The sequence below is a fragment of the Macaca nemestrina genome, chromosome 2 (genome assembly GCF_043159975.1).
Source record: "Macaca nemestrina isolate mMacNem1 chromosome 2, mMacNem.hap1, whole genome shotgun sequence".
In the NCBI taxonomy this organism is placed as follows: domain Eukaryota; kingdom Metazoa; phylum Chordata; class Mammalia; order Primates; family Cercopithecidae; genus Macaca; species Macaca nemestrina.
Window position 1 is genome coordinate 193903751 of NC_092126.1, and position 17291 is coordinate 193921041.

Consider the following 17291-nt stretch of genomic DNA (forward strand, 5'->3'; position numbering starts at 1 on the left):
AAAATCATTCCTTGGGTTAAAAAAAACATATAAATATATATTGTAGACAGCAGGGAGTTTAACCTAAGTGTATTAATCAGTAATAAGGTCAATATATGTGAACAGTGTCATGAAGCTGAGAAAAGCTAACTTAATTTTAGGCTACGTGAGCAGAAGTGTCCTGTGTGGGCCTGAGCAATGATAGTTCCCACAATGTCTCTTCATTGTGCAGACAACACTTGTAAGTTGTATAAACCTATATGAAAGTTTAGCATCCTATATGAAACACAGAACAGCAACAGAACTAATGAGATATTCTGAATGGGATATAAGTGTGACAGAAACTATCTTTGAAAAGGGATTTTTCAAAAGGTGTGTGTGTTGAGGAGATGGTGGTGTCAAAGGAAGAACAGGATGACAAAGAAGTGTTAAAGAACTGGGAATGTCTAACATTGAGAGATAAGATGCTTGTAAACAAAAAGCAATATGTACATGGTGGAAAGATTGTCATATGAAAGAAGTATTAAGAATTTTTTTAACAAATAGGCTATAATAGGTGTAATGAAATTCTATGAAAAAACAATTAGATTAATGTGAGGAAGTTGCTTCCAACAGTGCTATCTCAAGATAGAAGGTCCTATGTAATTGAGAAGTCATTTTGGATGTCATTAATGACTGACTTTGAAATCTCACCAGTCTGTCCTATGTAACAACGATCAAAACTATACTTTTAATCAGCAGGTAAGTTAAGATACATTAAGGAAAAAGAACAGCATTCAAATTTTAAAAATAAAAATAAGATTACATTTTAAATTAATAAACATGGGTCTGTAGGGAGATCTTATCAAAAGTTTCATGAATAGCAAAGGTAGCAGCAAGGCAGAGATTTTATGCTAAATGGAATTCAAGTTTTCCATTTGGGTTTGGGAGGGAAATAGACAAAATGATCATTAAAGCCTCGGAGTCTAGATTTCTATGATGTAAAACTAATTGATTTTCAGGGAAAGTTAAGCCCATTTATTATAAAGGACGAAGGCTACATGGAATGAATGGGCTCTGTTTCAATACTCAGGCGTGGAGGCCTAATGCAACAGACCCTATCAATGGGAATCAGGAAGATGTCAAAGTGAGGTATCTGCTATGGTGTCAACAGCCAGGAGCGGCCCAGCAAGTGCTGGCTACTTCAGTGCACATGAGTGCCAAAAGCCAAATGATACTTCATTGTTTTTAAAAAGGACAGTCTCTCTAATTAGCTTATTAATGCTGAAAGCCTGGTAGTAGTTAAAATATGCAGGAGTTTTATTTTGTTTTCTGACACCATGCACGTTATCTCCTCTCCCTTCCAAATGCCACCTGTCTCCCACTCCACACATACACAGGAAGAAATTAGACTAGTTGTCATTTAAGGTGCTTTTACTGCTAAAGTTTTATGATAAAATTTAGACAACATTTTTGTCACAAAAGTACACCCTTTTGATTAATGAATGACATCTGCAGAATGATTTTCCCCAACCTGTCCTAAAAAGGCACTCTGATTTGTCCATTTCTTCTTTTTCATTCCCACCATCAAAAATTGTCATTAAACAACTACTTTATTCAGTGTACTAAAAAAGATACCAGATACTAGAAAAGGTACTAATAAAGGAGAAAGGTATGAAATATAGAATGCTCTCGGGGTGTTAGATGCATGTGCATGAAAACAGAATACATACTACAGCACCCATGCAGATCACTTAGCTTCTAAAAATCAGTCCTCTGATCCATGCTGTAAACACAATGCAGTACTTTGATTCATGGTCCTTTTTAACATTAAATTTCTCCTTAAAAATTTGTGGAACAACAATATCATTTTCTGAAACAGAATATGAAACTTTTATATTGAAAAGTAAGCATGGTTTTTATGGTTGAAAGAAGTTTAAGATTTGAAAAATTAAATAAATTCCTGAAATTCTATAAAATTGCACTTGAAGTTTTTGTATCCTAAGGTACAGGATTAAATATAACCTTAAAAATGGAAACTTGGAGCCTTCAGATTTGGAAAATTTTCTATATTATTATCAGTACCAGAGATCTATTAAAATTGTATATGCCCTAATAATATGAAGGGAAAAGTGGCACATGAATACTTTGGCATTATTTTAGTAATAGGTGGAGTTAAGACTGAAGTAAATCAATGAGCATAAGTCAAATATTAGCAAATACTTCATAATGCACAAATAAAATCAGCAGTCTAGATATGTGTGCTTTTTCTATACTCAGTGCAAAACTTAAGAATGACTTAGCTAACTCAAGATGAGACCCGAAACACAATTATTCACTATAGGAAAAAAGAGCAAACATCTTCCCACAAACAGAAATTCAATATTTAGATATGAAAAACTTTAATGTCTCTTATGATGGTCATAAATTCTATTCACATGAATAGCACAAAAGTAGAGCTGCTTTTCACCAGGAAGGATATTAATATAGTAAGAAAGATTTTATGATCAACTTTTCAGGCAAATCAATACAAATCATTCAACAAAATACTATTAAAAATCCTGGTGGGATCACACGTGGACATATTTATTGCTCACAGACCATGATAACTGTCTGTCATAGAGTGTGAGACATGAATTAATGATTTTTCTTTCATCTGTTTAAATAATCTCATTTTAATATTTCAAAAACTAAAAAGTCATAGCAAGGAAGCTAAATTAAAAATAAACGAAAAGAGCTCTCCAGAGCACAAACATTTTCATAGCAATTTTTCATCTTTGCTTTATTTATATTCCTGGTGACTTCTTTGCAAGATACCTTAGAGATTTTAAGAGGTTTCTCTTTAGCCAATTGTATCATAGCTCAAATTTAAAACCTAATAAGTCATTCTTTAGACAGTTAGAACATAAAAGAATATTAACAACTTCTGTAGGACTGTTTGAACCCAAAACACAATATGGGATGATCGAAATATAAAACACTAACTTGGGTGTGCTAGCATGGGGAAGTTTTCTCATCATATTGATCACATATGTTTTTTACACATATTTATTTTAAATGTATATGTGCATTTACATTTATTTAACACAGTTCTGTGTGTCTGCTATTTTTCTAATTAATATATGTCAGGCCTACTAAAATGTAATCCTCACAAGTGCAGAATTCCATTCTAGTTTCATTGACTGCTGCATTCCAAACTTAACTCAGTGTCCACATTTTACTAGGAGTGTCTTAAATCAATGAGTGATCCTGAGAAACAGAGGACAGTGAATCCTGCCCACATATAAACTGTTGGAGTTAATCTTGGGTAGAAAACATCCCAGGATCTTTTTGGTTATCGGTTTTCTGGTTAAAAATTTTTAATGACAATCCTAATACAAATGTCTCACTTCAAATATAATACTGAGAATTTCTGATTTCGCGTCCCAGTATCTCACAAATTCTCATATTCCCAAACCCTAAACATATCCCACACATACCACATCATATGCCAAAGTAACGTAAAAAGGCTTAGCAAAATAAATTCGGGTTTAGATGAGCCTGAAGAAGGAAGCACAATGTCTTCCTTACTTCTTTCTCTCTCTGCCTCTTTCTCTTCTTCCTCCCTTCTGTCCTTGCTTCCTTCCTGTTAACATCCTACTTACAAGTTCTTCAGAGAGAGTAGCACTACGATACTTATTCAATAGTTCTGTCAGAATTGGTGTTTCTTTAGGTACTTCCCCTTAAATAAAACATTATTTTTGCTTTTTTGATTTATTTTTGCACTCCCTTCTCAGTAATCTAGATAAATTGCCAAGCAAGCACACTGTAACCTTGGTGAATTTATCTATGAGAACACTCACATAAGCTTGAAATTAGTACGCCCCTGGAGACTACCTTATTTTTCCTTCTGACTCAGACCTTTAGGTAGATAGTCAGTGTCTTGGAACTGAATAGACAGAATTTGCAAGCTGAATATTGTTGGCTCATAGAGTGAATTTCTCTTACACTTGGAAGAAAAATTGTGACTAAGTGACAGTGAGGTTTTTACTTGCAAGCTGTTGGTAACCTTCTGTCCCTTTACACAGGCAGAGGGCTTTTTTGGTTAATGGACTGAGTTTGTGGAACACTTGTCCCCTGGTGCTGTGTCTTAGCCCTTAGGTCAGAAGACAGACAATTTACATCCATTTACCTGACATTCTTTATAGTCAAAGGCTACCAGTTTAGTCCCAGCAAGCCTGACCCTAACATGGTTTGATAAACAGGCAGGCAAGAAATACTGCATTAACACAGCTCTTCTATTTAGTCAAGGGGAAAACTACAGAAACATGGGTATTATATCACTCTACACTCATTCTGCTCTTACCAGGCTTTTAAAGTGCCATTAGTGCTTACTTGCAAAATCAGATTCAATTTAGATGATTAAATAAAAATGAAAAAAATCTGTGCATTTTCTAAATAGCCCAACACTAAGATTGCTTACACACTTCTTTATACACATAACCATTTCTGTAACATGTCAGAAAGTAGAGGTATTTTATAATTATTTTTATGTTTATGGTATAATTTAAAAAGGGTTTAAAAATCAGATGAATGGTGGCAAACTGAATATTTTCAGTTATAATATATTTGATTCATAAAAGTTATCAGAAACTCAAGGGAGTAGTTTATCTTTTCTCTTCCAAAAGAGTTATATTTCACTTTAGGACATATATTTCACTTTAAGAAATATAAATGAATTATATTTCACTTTAAGAAATATACATATTTAAATAACTAGAGAGCAAACAGTTATTTTAACCAAGCCACTGAGTATCAGCATTATCAGAGGGAGAACCTTTACTGCATATCATTAAGAAACCCTAGAAGTAAATTTTAGAATTATGTAAATTTTACTTGTCTGTTTATTTTTTTCTTGACTTGACTTATGTTTGAATAACTCTTTGAGACTTCCAACACATTTTCCTACACTAATGTCTTGCTTCATTCATTTAATAAATATTTATTGAACACCTACCCTAGGACAGATACTGTAGTAGGTATAATAGGTCCTTTGGATATTGCAGTGAACAGAAGAGACAACATTTCTGCACTCATCAAGCTTCCTTTCCAGACATCAATTTTGAAAATGGTAATAATAACCCAGTAAATATATGAGATGATTTTATGTCTTATATATTAGTGTTAAGGCCTATGAAAAAGAAATACTATGGGATAGAAAGTACTGAGTGATACTAATTCAGATGAGTATATATGCAAAGAATACATATATGAGAAGATCAATTTTAAACAGAGGTGTGCATAAGTTAAGATTCTATGTGTATATATGTGTATACCTGAGGGGAGATTTTCCAGGCATACAGAACAGCAAGTGCAAAGGTCCTGGGGTAACATGATAGCTTAATGTCTTTAAGGGCTAGGAAAAAGGCCAGTGTGGCTGACATAGAGTTAGAGAAGGGGAAGGAGAAGGGAAAAAACAATCTAGGGTTAAAGGCAGTGGGATGCATTGGAAAGAGGGTCCAAAGTTAGGTCATCTAGTTTTCACTTCTCACTTCAGTCACTTGGCAGCTATTCACCATGTATATATTTGTTGAAAATGAAAGAGTGGTATTCAGCTAGAAAGTAATAATTAAATTAATATACTGTTGGGAAACAGGTTTGTTGCTCTACTATAATTCTGAAGCAATGACAATTACGGGAGAAAGAAATACCATGCAGCCTATTCTCCTCCACCCCCATCCCAGGATACACAAGCTTCAAAAACAAGCAAGAAATATTTACTATTTTAGTTGGTCTCTGTGATTGTAGGCTACAGAGATTCATTTGTGTTGCTCCAAGTGATCGGAGATTTATTATAAGTGTAAAGAAGAAAAAAATGCAATTTAATAGAAACACTGCAGAGTCTTCCTTTTATAGGAGAAACATTATTTACCTCCAGGAACTGGCAGTTCTTTTGTCCAACCAAGCACTTTTTAATGCCCACTTTGGCTATGAAAGGTCAAGCCTTCTAGAAATTTGGCCTAAATGGGACTAGTTGGACAAAAAGATCACTGAATCATACTGCCACAAACTAATCACGCTTTGACTTTTCTTTGGCAGGCTGGGAGAAAGAGAGGGAGAGGTGATCAATCTATGGTCGAGAAGGACCCAAGCCATTAAATTTGGGAAAGGCAGGAACAGAGTAAAAATACAGAAAGAATAAGGCCACAGAGGTGACCACAGTATCGTCACTCCATTGTTCTGCTATGAATGACAACCTTCTTCATGTCTCTGCTGTCTTGCTAAATTACTTCCTCATCTCTCTTCTTTGTATCATATTATCTCTATCTCAGAGATAGCCCTTCCTTCTATACAACTTCAGATCATACATGGCCATCGTGTTAAAATCTTTTTATGTTAACATTTCAAGTTTAGCTTTTACTGCCATTGATTTATACTGTTGGTGCTTTTTTCTGCAAGTTGCTGAGAACTTGAATTTGATTTGCTTAGATATAAACTGATCAATGAAAGGTGGAAGACCGTAGGTGCATAGATCTTAGTAAGTGGGAAGAATGTGATACTGACATGCCATCGGCAGAAAGCAAAAATTTTGAAATCATGTTTAATGACTATTGAGTAAGGAAGACTCTTAAAATGAGGGTTAGGTTTGGGATATTTGAGATGGAATAAAAACAAGAAAATTTAAGGCATATTTTCTACTAGCTGATAGAATAAAACAAATATATGTTATTGTATTATTTATTTCTACTTAGTTATTCTCTCATGAACAATAAAACAATATAGCTTCATTTTTAATTATAACAAAAATCTATATGTGAACAGGAATCAGAGAAAGCACACAAACAGTATTGTTCATTTATTGTACACTGTTTACTGAGGCCAGATTTGCAGGTTCTATTTCTTCTCCACTGGGAACACAAGTAGATTTGTAATGTAAAATTAGAACGGGGAATGTTTGCACTGAAAGAGACCTTAGAGAGCTTCTAATCGAATTTTTTCAATTTACAGATAAGGAAACTGAAACCCAGGGGGAGAAATTGAGTTCATTGAGATCACGGTTTAGTTAGTAGCCTAACTGAGAAAAGAACCCAAGATTCTTCTCTCCCAGGGCAATATTTCCCTCATATCATGCTGCCACTCCTTCATCATAAGGGTCTAGGGTTTAACAAAAAAAAAAAAGAAAATATACATTAAAAAAATAGAGTGTGCATTATTTGCCCCATGTTAAGTGCTTCTATGTTCAGCTGCTACTCCTTTCTTTTTTATTTTGTTTTCTGTGTATTGGTTATATTTATATTTCCTTAGGCTTAAAGATTTATCATTCTAGGGATCTATGAAAGAAACGGATGCTATCCTCTTATACTATTTTATCTGTCTTTTACAAAAGTATTATGTTTGATTATATGCATTTCTGTTTCTTTGAAAGTGCTCTAAAAGACTGTCATTCACACTGTGATGAGATTCTTCTAGGCAGAAAACACACATTGCTCTTCAGTCTATGATAATCATAAATACTTGACTGACCATTGCTCCGATTGCAAGAATGCAAGTACGATTGTGTTCCCTTTTTAAAAATGTATATCTATGCATTGTAGTGTCACACTCTATATGCTCAATACTTCCCAATACCACTTACAAAATGACCCTTAACCCTTTTCTCCTCTTTTCATCGAGTATATGCATCAAGCATTTTTCACATGTGCCAGTTTCACTTCTTTATGATGTCACAGATAATTGTTTTGGCCTCAGGGAAAGAATGTGCTTTCTGCCGCAAATAATGGCTGTAGAACTGTCTGAGTAAAAAATGAACTAGTTGTGAAGTCTTTTTTTCTTTTTTTTTTGTCTTATCAATTATGGAAGAAAGAAACTTTCCTTAGCACAAGGAGAATACTAAAAATGTCAGATAAAATGATGGGAAATGAAGTTGAGGATAGGAACAGGTACAGTAAACAAGTTTAAAGGCAACAAGCTTTTTAATGAACAAGACAGAGAATATGTTAGCTACATTTATATTTTATCAGGCGAAATTATCTCTGCTCTTAAAATAAAAAGGAAAATTGAATTTTACTACATGGGAGAAAAGATGAGTTAAGTATATCACCTATGAAATCCATATTCATTTCTTCCTGGAGAAATAAATGTATTTGACTATTACAACAATGTGAATAACCAGAGACATTGCACATAATCAAAAGTTTATAAACTACCTGTCATGAGTATTTATACTCAAATAGATGAATTATTGTATTAGTCCACACTGCTGATAAATACATACCCAAGACTGGGCAATTTACAAAAGAATGAGGTTTAATAGACGTACAGTTCCATATGGCTGGAGAAGCCTCACAATCGTGGCAGAAGGCAAGGAGGAACAAGTCACGTCTTACATGGGTGGCAGCTGTCAAAGAGAGAAAGCTTGTGCAGGGAAACTCCCATTTTAAAAGCTATCAGATCTCGTGAGACTTATTCACTATCATGAGAAGAGCATGGGAAAGACACACCCCCATGACTCAATTATCTCCCACTGGGTTCCTCCCATAACACATGGCAATTTGGGGAGTTAAAATTCAAGATGAGATTTGGGTGGGGACACAGCCAAACTATATCAATCATAAACCACCTTGTTCTTTGAACAAAGAAAATCTAATGCATTTAATATTTCCAAACACTAGATTTATTTGAGGTCTTGTTTGTTTGTTTGTTTTTGTTATTGTTTGGTTTTTTGCTTTGGCACCAGGAAAACATGATTATTCTGTCCCATTCTCAGGGAAGATAGCAGTAATGCTGGATGCTTGATGTCTTTGTCATTTTCTGATTTTGCCATCAGAAGGAGGATGAGCAGACAGGAAAGGGCCATCTCCACCATTGCCCACCACCATTACATAAGTGGTAATTTTCTAAGATTCTTAAAATTTCAAAATATCTAAAACTTGCTATAAAAAACTACTTGACATTTAATTTGTAGGCAATTCCTATAAGCCAACGTTTGTTGAAGGTCTACTATGAGTCAACAATGTTAATATGTATTTAGCCTTCGCATATACAGAAATAGATAATAAGAGCTAGCATTTATTGTGCAATAATTGTTTACCAAGGTACTGGACCTATCTCTTATCTTCATGATGTCATTTAGCTCCTACAACCATCCTATGAGAAAGATAATATTATGAGTTCCATCGTATGGATGCGGAATAGAGATTTAAGGAGTTAAGGTTATTTAATTAGTAAGCAGGTTTGACATGACAAATTTCTTTTCCCTTAGGTCTCTTTTGCCTGTCCTGAATTGATGTAAAGTCACTGGGGCAGGAATATTAGAAGACTAGTAGTTCCTAAAATCAGAATACTACCTGAGTCATCCTTTGCCACATTGAGAGAAAATTCTGGAAAGACATCTGGATTGGCTGAAATCCCCCTATAGTTATCCTGAATGAGGTCTTTAGGAATGAGAATTGTGTTCTGCAATCAAAGAGGAGTGCTCTTCACTTATCCCTATTTTACCTCAAGCTGCAATGGCTAATATGGCAACCACTAGCCTGGTAATGCAACTGAGCACTGGAAATGTGGTTAGTCTGGACTGAATGCATTACAAGTAGAAAATACATACTGGATTTTAAGACTTAATACTGGAAGAAGAATCTAAAATATCTTAGTAATAATTTTCATATTGATTACAGGTTGAAATAATAACATTTAATATATATTGAGCTACATGTATTATTAAAATTAATGTTGTTTTTTTAAAAATGGCTACCTAAGAGTTTAAAATTATGTTTGTCTTCCTCCTTATGTTTCTATTATGTAGGGTGAATTTAAAGAGATTTCTTCTGAGACTTCTACCCTTAGAAGGAGATGGATTAAGCTATACTTCCTGTCTGTTCTTATTATGATTTTACCAGGAAATCTAAGATGTAGACTAGATTCTTCTGTTATAAGAATGTAAGCAGTCTTGTTATTTCCCATTGCTCATCTCGTAATATCCTGTTTGTTTATTTATTTGCTTTCCATCATTAGCTGTAAAATCCTCTCAGAAAAATATAATTTTAGAGTTTTATTTTAGAATGATATGCACAGGGTAGCTTGGAAAACTATGGCACCCCTTAACTGATGATGGCATGCAGGAAACACTACCTCAAAGTACCTTGGCATTTGGGAAACTCCTGCCCCAGCCATTTTTCCATTTCTTGCTGCCATAAAACCTAGAAAGATCATTCTCTGATCTTTCCTTCCCTTCTCCCCTGAAGATCTTCATGGGACAGGTGTTCAGTCCCGTATCTGAAGGAAGAAATATCAACAGCGATATCAAGAGGAATCTGGACACACAGGCCTCGCTAAGTTCCCCTCAGTCTATTACCATCAGATAATAACCTCTTATTCTCTTCTGCGTGCGTGTCCATAAAATACAGTTTTTCCTGTATCTTTACAGTAAAAAGACAGGTCTTCATTTCTGAAGCCTTTTATGTCATTTAAAATATATTAAATAATTTTTTTGTGGTTTTTTTTTTTCTTAATCTCTCTTTTGTTCCAGAAGTCTCAGCCACAAACTTTGTGATGAGTGAGGAAAAGATATGACTTTTTCTCCCCTTACCAGGCTTACAGCTAGGTAGCACGTCTAAATCTGATAGAGATATTGGGGCTGAATGTTGTGGTTCCAGGACATCATCATAAGTGGAATAACGAAGGCTGCAACAATTTCACAGTGGAAATATTAACATTGAGATATTTAACACTGAAATAGCAATTGGTATTTGTCTCTCTCATTTCCTTGAACAGTGATTTGTGGCTCTCCTTAAAGAGGTCTTTCACATCCCTTGTAAGTTGTATTCCTAGGTATTTTATTCTCTTTGTAGAAATTGTGAATGGGAGTTCCCTCATGATTTGGCTCTCTGTTATTGGTGTATAGGAATGCTTGTGATTTTTGCATGTTGATTTTGTATTCTGAGACTTTGCTGAAGTTGCTTATCAGCCTAAGGAGATTTTAGGCTGAGATGATGGGGTTTTCTAAATATACACTCATGTCATCTGTAAACAAAGCCAATTTGACTTCCTCTTTTCCTAATTGAATACCCTTTTATCTCAAAGAGATCAAGAAAAAAAAAGCTTCTCTCATCATTAATTATTGCTCTGGATCCCATTGTAAGACTTATTTGAAAAGACTGGGATGAGGTTGGAAATGAGCGGAGAATCATTTTACAGTCAGTGTGAATGAGAGTCAAACATTTAGTAAAAGGTGAAGAGAGGTACAATATAAGCAAAAGTTTGAAGTGAAGTGTATTAACACTGCTATTGAAACAATGGGAAATGGTGGACTACCAGAAAGACAAAGGATGCTTTTAAAGGCACAAAAGACTTTAGTAAAAAGAATAAAAACACACAGGAAAGTTTCCTTTTGTTTCCATTAAAACTATTGGTAGCAAAGTAATTGGGTAGCACAGCTTAGACGTCAGAGTTAAATTTCTGCCATCCACTTTCACTTGAAAGAGTCAAATTCAAAACAAAATTAACTGTTATTAAAAATATATGTTAACCAACAACCAAGTTCCTGTGTATAATAAAACGCCAATGCAAATTAAAGGCAAACCCATATCCATTGTAGGACAATCATGATTCCAAGTCATTACAACCTTTAAAATGTTTTCAGAATTATTAAAAAATAAATTATATTTAATAAAGTTAGAGATGTATTAATTAAATTCATCTTAAATGTAAATTAAAATCTTAAATGTATTTTAAGATTTTAGAAATCACCATTCCACATATGATAAAGTGATTATTTTTTAAATGACTGAGCATGTACAATGTGATAGATTCAATCAAGCAGGCTTCAAATTGAAAATACTTGTAATTAATATCAGATAATATGAAACAGACCATTTAAATAATAACAACTACTAATGCATTTAATTATTCACAAATATTGAATGAAACCCTATTACATTCCAAGCACTTTTAAAGTTCTGAAAATTTTGCAGTAAACACAATAGATAAAAATTCTTTATCTCATGAAGCTTGCATTCTAGTTGGTGGAAAGAGAACAGAATTAAAGTGAGTAAATTAATGATATATTATCAGTAGTGTTGAATGCTATGGGGAAAAATATCTGAAAAGGAGGATACAAATATCATAATGGGGCAGGGGTGACTGGCGTTTTAGTGAAGTGCTAAACGAAAAGGGAAATTCAGTTATGGAGGTATTCCAGGAGATGGGGTAAGAGACAGCAAATATCTGATCTAAGGACTCCAGGTTGGAAACAATGGAAAGATAACAGACAAAGGAAGTTATATTAATTACATATTTAAAGAGTCACTCTGGTTGCCTTAAGAATAGTTTGCAGGAGAAGTAATGGAAGAATCAGAGAGATCTATTAGTGGCTATTATAAGGAAAAATATGATGATGACTTGAGCCAGGGTAGTTGCATGGGAGAGTAGTGGGTGTTGGAGTGATTCTGGGTCTCTAATGAAGGTAGAAACAACAGGAATTTTGTTGATGCATCTGACATAGGGTGTAATTGAAAGAGGTGTGAAGCATGCTTCCAAGTTTTTTGTCCTTAGCAATGGAATTGCTACACCTGAAATGTGAAATGATTTGAAAGAAACACATTTTGGGAAAGAGAAGGAAAGAATTTTGAACATGATTACTTGAAAATGCCCGTAGCCATAGAAATTGTGGTTGCTGGTTGAATATATGAGTCTGAAGATCAGAAGAGGGGTTCATACTGTAGATATAAGTTTGAAAATCACTGGTCATGGGAGATATTTAAAAGCATGGAACTAAACATTATCCAATCAAATGAAAGTAGATAGAAATGAGGAGTCCAGGGACTTAGCCAAAGTCTAGAGATAGAGGAGGTGAGAAGGAAGCATTCAAGGAGACTGAAGAGAATCATCATATGAGAAGAAATGAAACATAGAAGGTGAATTTCTGGCTGGCAAATCAATAAAATTTTCATTTTATTTCATTTACACAGGAATCAGTAACTAACTGCATAAAAGATTTCTGCTTAATTGGGTAAGATGAAAATTCTAAATTGATCACTGACATTGATTAGAACAGTTTGATGGCAGTAGAAGGCCAGATGCAATGAGTCTAAGGTATCAAGGAGGCACAAGAATAAAAGACAAGTACAGATAGAATAAACTGCTCATTTGAGGATCTTTGTTGTAAATATATGGAGGAGAGAGTGGGGCTGTAGCTACAAAGGAAGTGGATTCAATCATAATTTTTTAAGATGAGGGAAATATGCTTTTATGCTGTTAAGAAAGATCCTGTGGGAAGTTGAAAACATCTGATGGAGGAAAAAGAAGGAGCAATTGCTGGGGCTCTGCAGCAGTCTCATGTGACAGAAGGACGGGTCCATACAAAATGGAAGGAGTTGATCTTTGCTAGTCATAGCTAGAAATAGCAAGACAGAAAGCAGCTTAGTGAGCACAGAGGTTGATAGGGGATGAAAGTGTTGGTGGCATGCTGTGCAACTTTCAACTCCGATTGCTTCTATTTTTCTCAGGAAAAGAGGAAGCAGAATCATCAGATGAAAGCAAGAATGAGAGATATGTGGAAGGTGAAGAGAAAAGAGAGAATAACACGGTCATCTAACTTAATGAAAAAAAGAGCTGACTGGGACTATAGTAGGATTGCTAGAAACCAAAAAGGCCATAAGCATACATTGAAAGGGACTTTGGGCAGCAAGCCTGTGTGTTAATTTTCAGCTTTACTTCACTTCAAGGGAGTATAGAGTAATCTTCACCACAGCCCTATAAATTGGGAAGGTACTATTGCCATCCTCATTATAGAGTTAAAGAAATGCAGAAACACAGAGAGATTAAGGAAATTACCTAAGACCGTGTACTTTGTAAGAGTTGGTCTCTGGATTCTAATTCATATACAGCTTGAACCACCTACCACTATGTTTGCAGTTCCCACAAGTTACATATTCCATGAAATACACCAAATATCTGGCTAGGAAAACTAAGTTATATTAGTGCCATTTCTAAGATGTGGAACCCAGGAAGGGTAGGATTCAAGCATGAGAACAAAGGAACTAGGCAATCATTAAAATTTTGTACTTGTGTAGTGTAATACGGGTCTGCGAATTTTCCAGAAATAGAGTATGTTCTTGGCTGTCACGATGTTCATATTTTAGTAGAGAAACAAGCAATAAAACAATCACAAGCTACCATCGTATGTGCTATATTTGATATCTAATGGAACTACAGAGGAGGAAGTGTTAAATATTCTTGGGATAGGTGGGAAGAAAAGGTGTCAATGAACACTTTCCAGATGGTACGATGGTTAGGCATATTCTTGAAGAATAAATGCAAAGTCCTCAGGCAAAGAACAGCGTGTACAAAACCCTGACAAAAGTACCCTTTGCAGAGACCTAAAGTTGCTCCATCTGGGAGGAATGGTGAAAGTGTGGAGTGATTACATGGGAAAGTTGTGCTGGCAACAGCTGGAGAGCTATTTAAAAATCAGAGGGAGAGGAATGGTTTGAGAAGTTTTCTATTTTACGAAGAAAATGCTGGACTCAATTTGGAGGCTATATTGGAAAGGGAGTGGGAGAGAATATTTAAGGCAAAGAGATCATTTTAGTGCTTATTAGTAATGGAGTGAAGCAGAAATCGTGTAAATGCAGAAGAGATGAATTCCTAAGAGAAATCTCTTGAAATTGTATTTCATTTTTTACCACATTGCTGGCATCATCCCATTCTTGATATGTTTAAGTATTAAAAAAAAAAGACACAACAAACCTATATTGTCAAAATTTTAATGACTAAAAGAAAAAGTAATTATTTACCAATAATTAATAAACTAACCTGTACCAAATCCTTCTATCAAAACATTGTAAGTGATATAGTTAGCAATTTCATTTTGAAGACTTAACTGATGTAGAAATTTGGTACATATAGAATACATATTTTTGCAAACTTTTAAAAGTCCCAAAAGAACTCAAATATATTAAATCTTTTTTGAATTAAGGCAGATATAATGAATAATTACCTACTGTATGTTTAAGAGAGAATAACAACAATGGCATCTTACTTTCAGATAAAGACAATAGAATATTTCATGTATTTATATTTACTATCTCTACCTGAAATTAAAACATAAAATTGCTATTGACTAATAAGGTAAAAGTTAAAAAATGAGTTTTGAAAGGTCTAGAAATCCCAAACTATCTCCATTTTATTCTCCATTTTATCATGTAAAGCTGCCTAAGATTTTCTTCATTAAAATTCTCTTCATCGGCCGGGCGCGGTGGCTGACGCCTGTAATCCCAGCACTTTGGGAGGCCAAGACGGGCAGATCACGAGGTCAGGAGATCGAGACCATCCTGTCTAACACGGTGAAACCCCGTCTTTACTAAAAACTACAAAAAAACTAGCCGGGCGAGGTGGCGGCGCCTGTAGTTCCAGCTACTTGGGAGGCTGAGGCAGGAGAATGGCGGGAACCCGGGAGGCGGAGCTTGCAGTGAGCCAAGATGGCGCTACTCACTCGGGCGACAGAGCGAGACTCCGTCTCAAAAAAAAAAAAAAAAAAAAAAAAAAAAAAAAAAAAAAAAAAAAAAAAAAAAAAATTTCTCTTCATCTGGTTATTTGAGCTAGTGCTCATTCACTTTGAGTATGAAATAGCTTATATAGAATTCTCCCCTTTATATAAAGTTGAGATGAAAAATACTTAGGGGAGAAATAAAAGAACTTTGGAAAATAAACTAGGTAAAGAAGACATGGACATTTCAAATCATGATTAACCCTAAGAGACAGCAAACCCTTTCTCCTAGTCATCCACTGGCTGCCTCAGAGATGAACATCAGGAAGCAAGGAGGTGCCTAAGGCAAATTTATCTGTCTAGAATCTGGCCTAACTAGCATCTTTTTCATTTGGTCCTTTGTGCCCATTTCAAATTGAAAACTACTTAATTTATTTAAACTGGAAAGTCCCACACGATCTCATTTACTCCCAAATTAAAAAATCCATAATCAGATAGCATTCCCCAGATCTACAAAGGAAGCTAGTCCTTGAGCTAATCATATGTTGCCAGCCATTGTAAAAAGTCACAAGCTGACAACCTGCACAGCATTGCCACTCAGGAAACCTCCAAAATACCAGAAAAGAAAGCCTATGTGTTGGCGTGAATTTATTAAATCAGAAGCCAAGCTATTTCTCTTGAATTAGAGGTATGGAACTGCAAATTGACAGTCCCTAAGGGGAGGATGAATAGCCCAAGTTCACAGCAATAGTTAAAATTGCCTCATACAATACAATTCAGTTCCTTCCTCCAAAAAGCTGAATTCTTAAAATCTCATTTAACCACCTTAACTTTCATTCTGAAAGTGGTGTTTGCTCAGTAAATGAAAGTTAAAATTGAGCAGTTGTACCTCGTGCTTCTTCTTTTTTTTTTTTTTTTTTTTTTTTTTGGAGTTTGATTATAGTTTGTAATAATCTAAGGACTAGAAGTCACGATTTTAAAAAGAGAAAGAGGGAGGGAAAAAAGTGCACTGTACATGCTGGTCAGTTTTCCCTTTGGAAATAACTGAGCTTATTCTGTGTCAAAGTCTATCTATCCATGATGTTATTTTTAAACCTTGAAGAAGGAGGAAACTGATTGATCTTAAACGATTTCTAAAAACCTATTTTTCCCCCATACTTTGCCCATTATAAGCCACAGGGATCAACCTGCCCCCTGCTGATAAACTCCATAGTTTGAAAACACTAATCAAACAAGATAGTGAAATGATCAAAGTGTAGTAGTCTGATTCCTCCATTCAGTGTACGACACATCTAAGAACTGAAGGAGAGCAGGAGATTTCAAATAAAGACTAAAAGAAGTCTTTTAAAGCATTTCTTTTGTACTTGAAAATTTGTTCATTTTGAGCAAAAAAAAAAAAAAAAAAAAAAAAACCAGGAGAGCTAAAAGCCTAATAAATTCCTTTGATCTGGACATGGCAAGTTCTTAAAGAGAAAGTCCAAAAGGTTGCAGACAATCTGCTGTTCTCTGAAAATTCAAATCCAGCAAACCAACACTGCACTGTTCTACTGCCTCCTCCCTGCCACTGACAACATAATATATATTCCATCCATTTAGGACGAATGGAAACTACTAGAAATGATTGAAGTAAGACCTCAACATACTCAAATACTTTCACAAAAATACAGAAATCTCTAACGCTTTTGCGGTTCCAGAGCGAGTGCATCTCACTGAGAGCCTGTCCTAGAAACATTCACATGAGTCACTGGGATCATTTAGTACAAATGGAGAAAATCAATGAGCAGGTATCTAAACCTCAAACATTCACTGGCAGCTAGTTGACAATTTACATTTGTGAATTCTTAGGTTTTAAAGTAATGAAGAAGGTATT

At 34.9% G+C, this 17291-nt stretch overlaps 1 protein-coding gene across 3 annotated transcripts in view; it reads right to left on the reverse strand.

The window, feature by feature from the left end:
* Positions 1-17291, reverse strand: part of LOC105485513 (cell adhesion molecule 2) — a 1093059-nt gene that overhangs the window by 370765 nt on the left and 705003 nt on the right. The gene's annotated exons all lie outside the window — the stretch shown is intronic.